We start from the raw sequence: 9,718 nt of genomic DNA, 5'->3' as shown, positions 1-9,718 counted from the left end.
AAGGCTTTAAAAAGTCCCACTGTGATTCAAATGGAGCTACTTGACTATGCCTTTTAACCCAAATCATTCTGACTTTCACTGATTGGCCAACCCAAGCCTCACTTTCTCATTGTTTGGGTTTTGATGGCTCAGACTTTAGCAGGAGTGGGGAAGCTGTGGCCTCTTGGCCACAGGTGGCCTTTGAGATCCTTGGGTGCGGCCTTTTGACTAAGTCCAAGTTTTACAGAACAAATTCTTTTATTAAGGGGACTTGTTCTTTAAAGTTTGGACTCAGTCAAAGAGCCATACTTGAGGATATAGAGGGCTATTTGTGGCCTCAAGGTTGCAGGTTCCCCACCCCTGGCTCAGAGTGAGTGCAAAATAGCAACTGTTTTCTGTTCTGGCCAGAAACTCTGAGAGTATTCCTGATTGAAGTTGCCTGATTGAAGGCAAACTAGGCCATCTTTCGTTTCAATTCTAACCTAGCATTCAATCATTGAATGGGCATTGCCTCGGACAAACTAAGACATGGGAAAGGCCTTAATTTAAAAAAAGCCAAGGTCTCCCACTGCATCTAGGTCATCCTGACCTATGTCTTGCCACTGGACTCAAATCACTTTAGACAAGAGTGTGAGGCTGATGACATTGCATATCTCTGGCTCCCTTAAATCCAACTCACTTGCAAATGAAGACATCACCCTTCTGATATCTTGCTCCTGTCCCTGAAGGACAAACAACAAACAAACAGATTCTAGTGGATTATCTCTTCCAGATTCCATACTTTATAGGGCAGATAGTCTGATGTACTCTAGGACCTTTTGAGCCTTTGCCTTAGCCCTGAAACTGATACCTCTTACATAATAATAATGATATTTTATAGCATATGATACATGCCAGATACTATGCTAAGCACTTTATAATTATATTTTACTTAATACAACAACCTTGGGAGGCAGGTGCTATAATTATCCCCATTTTACAGATAAAGATACTGAGGCAAACAGAGGTTAAGTGACTCGCCGAGAATCACATAGTTAATAAATGTCTAAGTGTCTAAGGCCAGATTGACTCCGGGCCTGACTCCAGGCCCAGAGCTCCACCTACTTCTTAAGAGCAGAGTCTTCTTTTTACATTTTCCATATTTGTTCTGTAGCCTCAGTGTTTAGTATATAGTAAGCACATAATAAATGCTTTTTCATGCATTCTTTTTTCTTTTCATTCAAGAAGACAAGAGTAGAATAGGTGGTTCAGCAGTAAATAGCCAGGAGATATGCACTAGTTGAAGGCAAAAGGCAGTTCTTCAAAAGTAGAACAATAAACAACCGGACTGCTTCTCTCTCAACACCTACTGCACATTAGGGGCTGGATAAATGTTTGCAGGATTTATTTGAATTGAGATTAATCAACAAGGAAGATACCTGAACACCCTTGGTATTCTTCTTTGTTATTCAATCGTTCAGTCGTGTCTGACTCTTCATGACCCCATGGACCATATCATTCCGATACTGTCTATGGGGTTTTCTTGGCAAAGATACTGGAATGGTTTGCCATTTCCTTCTTACCTTAGCTCTATTTGTTTCTCCTCTCACTCTGATAAGAGCTAAACCCAGTTAACACCAACACCATTCTGGAGGTTTGCGGATGATAGTAATTGAAAAGGAATATCTGAGAAATGAACAAGATCTGAACAGAGGTATTTCTGTGATGCAAGGAGCAATAGCAAGAAAGTGTGGGGACAAAGAGAGAGAAATAGTCATCTGGACTCTGGAGTAATTGGATGTGGATGAATATAACCCATTTTGAGTGATTTGATCTTAGCTACCATGATGCATGGATACTATGGCTTAACTAACCTGGAGAACAGGCATCTGTCTCTCCCATTTAACTGAGATACAGTTAGATTTAAATTTCCTGGTTCTTGGCCTCTCATTCCTTATTAGGCAATTCAGAGAACATTCACATTTCAGTGGTCCAGACTGCCTCATTGGTGCAAGGGTAGTCTCCTATTTATACCATATTAACTCTGTCTAAAAAGTCTGTAAGACTGAGCTCCAAGTGACTCTGGACTTGGGATTGGGGTGCCAGTATCAGAGTGTGTATCCTGCTGTACATGTAAACCACTAACACCATGATGTCTGAGTAGCTAGGAACTATGGTGCTCCATACATCTATGCTGCTCCAAGTTGGTATCTGTTCTCCCAACGGATTGTGAGCTGCTTGGGACCAAGGACTGTCTTTTGCCTTTCTTTGTATCCCCAGCACTTAAAACTGCACCTGGCATCATCATAAGCACTTAATAAATGTTAATTGATTGACTGACAATAAACTGCCATCTCTATGCGGCAGGGTCACTCTCTGGGAACAGCTCCCTCCCCTTCTACCCTACACTAGGCAAAAATTGGTATTAAAAAGGATTCCATACCCACGAGAAAGAGATGCCTGACTGAATGATGACGAGGGAGAAAGACAGGAGATTGTTATGCTCACAATTTCATGTTGAGGAAGAAAAGAGGCAATAGGGAAGAGACAAGCTCAGTTATATTTGGAAGTGATTTGTGCACGAGTGTGTTGTGGGCAGGGAGGTGGGGGTGGAGGGGGTGGAGAGAGGGAGAGTGGGATATTGATGTATTTGGTATTTAAAGTCCTTCAAAGTCTAACTCTAACTCATCTTTCCAGACTGATTTCATGTTATTCCCTTACATGTCCTTGATTTTCCTAATGAACTGAGCTCCTTGGGGCAACCCCATACACAATATTCCATTTTCTATCTTTACCCCATTGTATAGGCTGTTTACCATACCCGGGTTGTCCTGGCTCTTTATTTACGCCTCTTAGAATCCTCAAATTGACTCAAGGATCACTCCATGCTACATGAAACCTTTCCTGATCCTCTGAGTTGTTAACAGTTCTCTCCTCAAAATGACTTTGTATAAATTTTGTAATTACTTATCTACATACATGTTGGGTTTTTTTCCCTCGTAGAATGTAAGCTCCCAGGGGACAAGGACTTTTTTTGTTTCTGTTTTTGAATTCCCTAGTGTCTTGAATGGTGCCTGGTTAGGTGGTGTAATGGATAGAGTGCTGGGCTTGGAGTCAGGAAGACTCATCTTTGTGAGTTCAAATCCAGCCTTAGAGACTTACTAGTTGTGTGACCTTGAAAAAGTCACTCGGCCCTGTTTGCCTCAGTTTCCTTATCTGTAAAATGAGCTGGAAAAGGAAATAGCAAACCGCTCCAGTGTCTCTGCCAAGAAAATCCCAAGTGGGGTCACAAAGAATCAGACATGACTGAAATGACTGAACAACAACAAAAATAAAGGTCTGTTCAACTGAATTGAATTGAGGAATTACAGAGTGGAGAGAGGAGCAGCAACTGCTTTTCCTAAATGTATAATATTGATAAGTCAATTTATCCTGATAAATAAACTCAGGGAATTCTTGTATTTTGCCAGGCAAGGATGACAAAAACTACGAAGACAGTACTGTATATTATATGGGAAGATTTTTGGATTGGATTTCCCTTTCTCTATGCTATAGCAGAAGTTTCTTGTTATTTCCTGTAATATTCTTTACTGTCTATAGCCAATTTCACAATGTTGACCTAATTTGTATTTGAAGCATTTCTTATTCTCTTATCATTCTTATTTTCCCATCCTTAGTGAGTCCATTCAGAAGCTATTGTCTCCAAACAGTTTTTCTTCTGTAGGTAAATTTTGTCAGCACCTCGGAAAATAAAATTCCTCTGAAAGCAAATGTGCCATTCAGATCTTCTTCCAGTCAACCTTTCTCTTGTATCTAGTGAATATCTTTCTTCTCCTCAACAGCCACATGCAGAATTTCTTGAAGTCAAATGGTATGCCTGTTGTGCCTTGCTTTGATCCTCCTCACCTTGTTTTCCAATATAATTATCTTTAATTTCTTATCTCCCAAGACTCTACTGCTTCATCCCTCACCTTTCAGAGCTTTCTTCCATTGCTTTGTACTTTCTCTGAGGACCTGTTAACAAGTCCAAAATCTTTTTTAGATGTGTAGCTTTTGTTTTTCCCACCTCTCCCTACTCTTCCCTCAATGGAAAAAAAAGAAAAAATTAAATCGAATCCAGTCAAATCAACAAGTGTTCATTAAACACTTACTAGGGCCAGGCAAAGTGCTAAGAACTGGAAACATAAAGAAAAGCTAAAAAGTCCCTGCCTTTCAAGAACTCACATTCTAATGGGAGAAATGATATAGGAAAAAAAACTATGTACATATGAGTTATACATGGGGTAAACTGGAGATAATATCAAAGGGAAGACATTAGAACTGAGGAAGATCTGGTGTCTTGAGAAAGTAGAATTTAAGATGAGACTTGATGGAAGCCAAAGAAGCCAGGAGGTGAAGAAGAGAAGAGTAATCTAAACATGGGGGACAACTAGTGAAAAGGTATAGAGATGGAAGATGGGGTGCTGTGTTTGTGTGTAGAAAGCAAGATGGTCAGTGTCACTGAATCATATACTGGGAAGAAGAGTGAAATGTCAGGAGACAGTAAAAGTAGGAAAGGGGCAGGAGGTAAAGAAGCCAAATAGAAAAGTAAAAAGTCTTGTAACAAATGTTCACGGTCAAGTAAAACAAATTTCTAATCGGTTCGTGTCCAAAAATATGTCTCATTCTGAATCTTGAATCCATCACCTCTCTGTGAAGAGTTTATCTTTGATTTAGGGAATCAAAGAACCTCAGGGCTGGGATGGGGTGGGGGTGTTCTTAACCTCTCAGTGCCCCCCAGGCAATTTTCTAAGATCATAAATTAGAGAGGAATTACCAATCTGTATCAGAAGAGGGAGTTTCTACAATGGGAGTTTCTTGTATTGATGAAATTATAAATTTGGATTGGTGGGCCTGGGGGAGGATGGGGGAAGAAAGTAAGGAAGGAAGGAAGGGAGAGAAGAAGAAGAAGAAGAAGAAGAAGAAGAAGAAGAAGAAGAAGAAGAAGAAGAAGGAGAAGAAGGAGAAGAAGGAGAAGAAGGAGAAGAAGAAAGAGAGGGGGAGAGAGAGAGAGAGAGTGAGAGAGAGAGAGAGAGAGAGAGAGAGAGAGAGAGAGATCGAGATCACTGTAAGGTAATGGTCATTCTCTAAGAAAACAAAAAGGGAAACACCTATTGCCCTTCACTGAGAGCTTTGTGAAATTCTCACTGGTCTTGAAACCACCAGTGGAAAAAGCATGGTTCATCTTTGGCGGGGGCGGGGAATAAAAAACAAACAGAGACAGCTGTGGTACTGAATGATATGGAACACCACAAATTTTGGTTGCAAACCACAACTATTTCCATGACCAACAAAAGAAACTCAGTCTAAGCATGTTTCTTACTCTTCATTCAACCAGCCTGTCTCTCTGTGCTCGGCACCATGCTAGGCACTGGAGATGCAAAAGCCAAAAATAATCAGTCACTGCCCTCTAGGAACCTAAATTCTATTGAGGGGAAACAAAAATATGTAAGTAAAAGAAAATGCAAAAGTATTTACAGAAGCCAATATAAAATGCATCCATGGTAGATGGCTGAAGGCTCTAACAACTGAGGGTGTCAAGATAAGCTCCCTTCAGTTGGAACATTCTAAGATACTCAGTCTGTGTCTGTCTTGAAGAGGATGGAAAGGAAAAAGAACAGGGTATAACCCTGGGAAATGTGGAAGTAATCGCTTTCCCTAAAGCTAATCTGCCTAGGGGACCCATAAATATGACATATTATCCAGGAGTGGGAATTGTTTCTTCTCTTCCATAAATAATAGCTGAGTATCTTTCTTCTGGACCTTTCAAATAAGTGTCTGAACTCTTTTATAATGCACTCACATCTAAATGAAGGGCTCACCTTTGAAAGGAACACAGTTTCACCCCAACGGAGCAAAATCATTGAGCATTACTAAGAGGATTAGTTTTTAAATAGAAGGCAAAAAACCTCATTGAGTTCTACACCTCCTTCATATCTCTCAGAAGCATGAGGTCAAATATTTACTCTGCCTATTGAGAAATAAGGCTAGGATTAGCACAAAAATCAATTTTTTAAAAAAATCTGATTTTATATCATATGAGAAAGTATTAGTTATAAAACTATTGGGTTAAAAGAAATACATCATTGCTTGGAAGAATGGGAAATGGGAAACATACCTTGCTTAGCAACTTAAAAAAACCCGCCCTTGCCCAATTGAGCAACATGAGGACTAATTGCAAAATGCCATTTCTGACTGTGAGAGACCAGGGTCTGGGCTCCCCTATCCTTATGTAATTTACATGTGACTCAATACGGACTGGTAGTATAACACCAAATATTTACAGAGAAAACAGTGAAACACACCTGGGAAGATTTAGAGAGCAAAGTGCAGACCTCCTAATCTTGATCTGTACCACTATTTCGTATCATCATTTGGGAAGGAGCAGGGGGAGATGGAAAACTTGGTCTCCTGGGAGTCCAGAGTCCTGAGTGCAAGCCCTGGCTCTGTCATTCATCAGTCATGTGACTTTAGGAAAGTCATATCTTTCTGAGCCTCAGTTTACTCATCTGTTACATGAAGAGATGGATTGATGTTAATAAAATTATACATGCAAAGCAGTTCACAAACCTTAAAGCATTTTATTTGTTAAAATTAATTATATCAATTATTTTATGGCAATTAGTATAAATATAAAATTAATAATGCCTATTATTATTTCAAAGTACAAAAAGGATACAGAATTTGAAATCAGAAAGCAAAGTCCAAATTCTGTTACTCCCTTTGTGACCCCAGACAAATCAATTCACCTTTCCGAGGGACTTCAATTTCCTTACCTGTCAAGTGAAGAGTTAAATAGTCTTTAAGATCCCTTCCAGATATAACCAGCCTCTCTTCTCTGTGTCTTTTCTTCTTCTTTAGTTAGAAACATCTTTTTATCTCTTTTTAGTCCAGAGTGCCAACTCTCTTTTTTCCCTTAGTAAAACATATTCTTAGGAAAAGATCTGATATAAAATATATACATACATGTATATATGGTGTATACACTGTACGTATATAAATGCACACACTGTATGTGTGTGTATATATACATATGCTCTGTGTGTTTGTATGTATATGTATATATACATACATACATGCATATATACATATATTCATACACACACATATACAGATCCTATTCTACTTCTGTTTCCAAGTTTGCATTCATCTAACTCTCCCAGTATTAATTATTTTTTAATTCAATAAGGATATATTAAGTGCATACTTCATGCTAGGCAATGTGCTAATCTCTGGGGATATAAATAAGAAAAAGAAAGTCTCTGTCCTCAAGAAGCTTACACTCTAGTGGAGGAAGGCAATATACAAAAGGAAGCTGGAAAGGGGTTGGGGAAGACACTAATGGGTGCGTGGAGTTGAACCCAAGCAGAGCTGTCTATGGAAAGAGGAGAGTGAGTACCGAGATTAGCATTTAAAGCCTTCTAGGAATGGACCATTTTTAGCCCAACCAATTTTCTTTTGATTCACTCAGAAAGTGAACATTTGTATTGTAATGTTTGTACTGTCCCTGCCCTTCAGGATCTCACTTTCCAGTAGAGAAGTCAACATGCAAATAACTATGTACAAATTAGACATAAACAAGCTAAGTCAGAGATCATCTGAGTCAAAGCACCATCTTAAAGGTGCATCTGGAAAGACTTCTTGCAGAGGATGGGATTTTTACCGAGACTTAAAGGAATCTAGGAAAGCCATGATATGAGGAAGGAGAGGATCCAAGCGTGGGGAACATACAATGAAAATGCCTAGAACTGACAGATGGAGTGTCTTATTCCAGAAATGCCAAGGAAGCAGTGCCACTAGATTGTAGAGTATATGAAGGTGAGTAAGGTGTAAAAAGATTGGAAAGCTCAGAAAGTAGGTAAATTCTGAAAGGCTTTAAAAGCCAAACAGATGGTTTTATATTTGACCCAAATAAGAGCTTTCCCTGAGAGAAGGAACTGTGTCATACCCATTTTTTCTGGGTAATTTAATCATTTTATTAATAAGACCAGCAGGTTATTAATAAAAGGATGGTTATTTGGCCATTTCTCTTCGACTAAAGGCCCATACCCGTTTTTATATCCCCAAATGCCTAATAAAGTAACTTGCACATAGTAGGAATAGAGGAAGATTGATTTCAAGCTGGAAATTGTCAATTCCACTCTCCTCATTTTGCAAATTTAGCCTATAGAGGTTAAGTAACTGGATCAAAGTCACATAGGTAGTAAATAATAGAAGACAGTTGGAGCCAAAGTTCAAGACTCAAAATCCAGGACACTTTCCACTATAGTGTGTTGCCACCTTTAAATGCATAATCATTTTTTGTTGAATGAGTTGGCTTAAATGTCATTGTAATGTGGCTGTACAGAAAAAGCTGGGTTAATTGAGAATTCCAACAGATAGAATGCTTTTAAAATCAGATTTTATTCTATATGTAAAAAGTCTGGGAAGAAAGCAGGGACTTGCTTAAGATCTTCCCCAAATCCCTTCAAACACCTGTAAAAAATGGCTCTGAACAAATTCTAGAACTGTGGAACCCACAAAATAGCAGAGGGAAGCAGGTCTCCAGCCCAGGATGGCCTGGATGGTCACTGGGAACGGTCTATCATATGGTACTGAGAGCAGAGCACAGCCTACTGTGGGCCGCACAGGGACAGACCAGGCCGGGAGTTGGCCCAGAGCAGACCTTAGGGCCATGAATCATTGAGCTGTGGTAGTTACCTGACTTTTCAACCCACAAACACCAAAGACCATGGAGCAGGTTAGTGGGAAAACTGCTAGATTGGTTGGAAAACAGTCCAGCCCCAGCACTGGGGGTGGCAGAGGTGGTGCAGCGGTGGTGTCAGGAGCAGCAGGAAGCTCCTGAAGCTGCTTCTAGAGCTCCAGTGTCTGTTCCTTCCGGATTCCCTGACTTACACGGTGGGAGGAATCAAGCAGCAGACCAGAGCGAGAGTGCAGGGCTTGCTTTGCCCTGCTTGGATCTGGGTCACAATCCTGGTTGGCAGTTCTTGGGGGAGAAGGAGTGCAGCTGTGGCAGAGCTTGCAGTGACAGTGGAGTAGAAGTACCTCTGAAAACAGTAGAGCAGCCCCTCAGGCTTGGGACAAATCACTCTCTACTCTACAAGCAGTCATACCCTAACAAAAAGCTCAAAGGTCAAGTAGTTGGCTGGGAGCATGGCCAGGAAGTGAAAAAAGATGCAGAATCAGGCTCAGACTCTAGAATCTTTTTTTGGTGTCAAAGAAGATCAAAACATACAGCCAGAAGAAGTCAACAAAGTCAGAGCCTACATCAAAAGCCTCCAAGAAAAATATGAATTGGTCTCAGGCCATGGAAGAGCTCAAAAAGGATTTGGAAAAGCAAGTAAGAGAAGTAGAGGAAAAATTGGGAAGAGAAATGAGAGAGATGCAAGAAAAACCATGAAAAAGAAGTCAACGACTTGCTAAAAGAGACCCAAAAAATACTGAAGAAAATAACACCTTAAAAATAGACTAACCCAAATGGCAAAAGAGCTCCAAAAAGCCAATGAGAAGAAGGATGCCTTGAAAGTCAGAATTAGCCAAATGGAAAAGGAGGTCCAAAAGACCACTGTACAAAACACCACCTTAAAAATGAGATTGGAGCAAGTGGAAGCTAGTGACTTTATGAGAAATCAAGATAGTATAAAACAGAAACAAAGAAATGACAAAATAGAAGACAATGTGAAATATCTCACTGGAAAAACCACGAACCTGGAGAATAGAT

This window comes from Trichosurus vulpecula, chromosome 7, assembly GCF_011100635.1.
Source record: "Trichosurus vulpecula isolate mTriVul1 chromosome 7, mTriVul1.pri, whole genome shotgun sequence".
Lineage (NCBI taxonomy): Eukaryota > Metazoa > Chordata > Mammalia > Diprotodontia > Phalangeridae > Trichosurus > Trichosurus vulpecula.
This window is presented reverse-complemented; position numbering follows the sequence as displayed.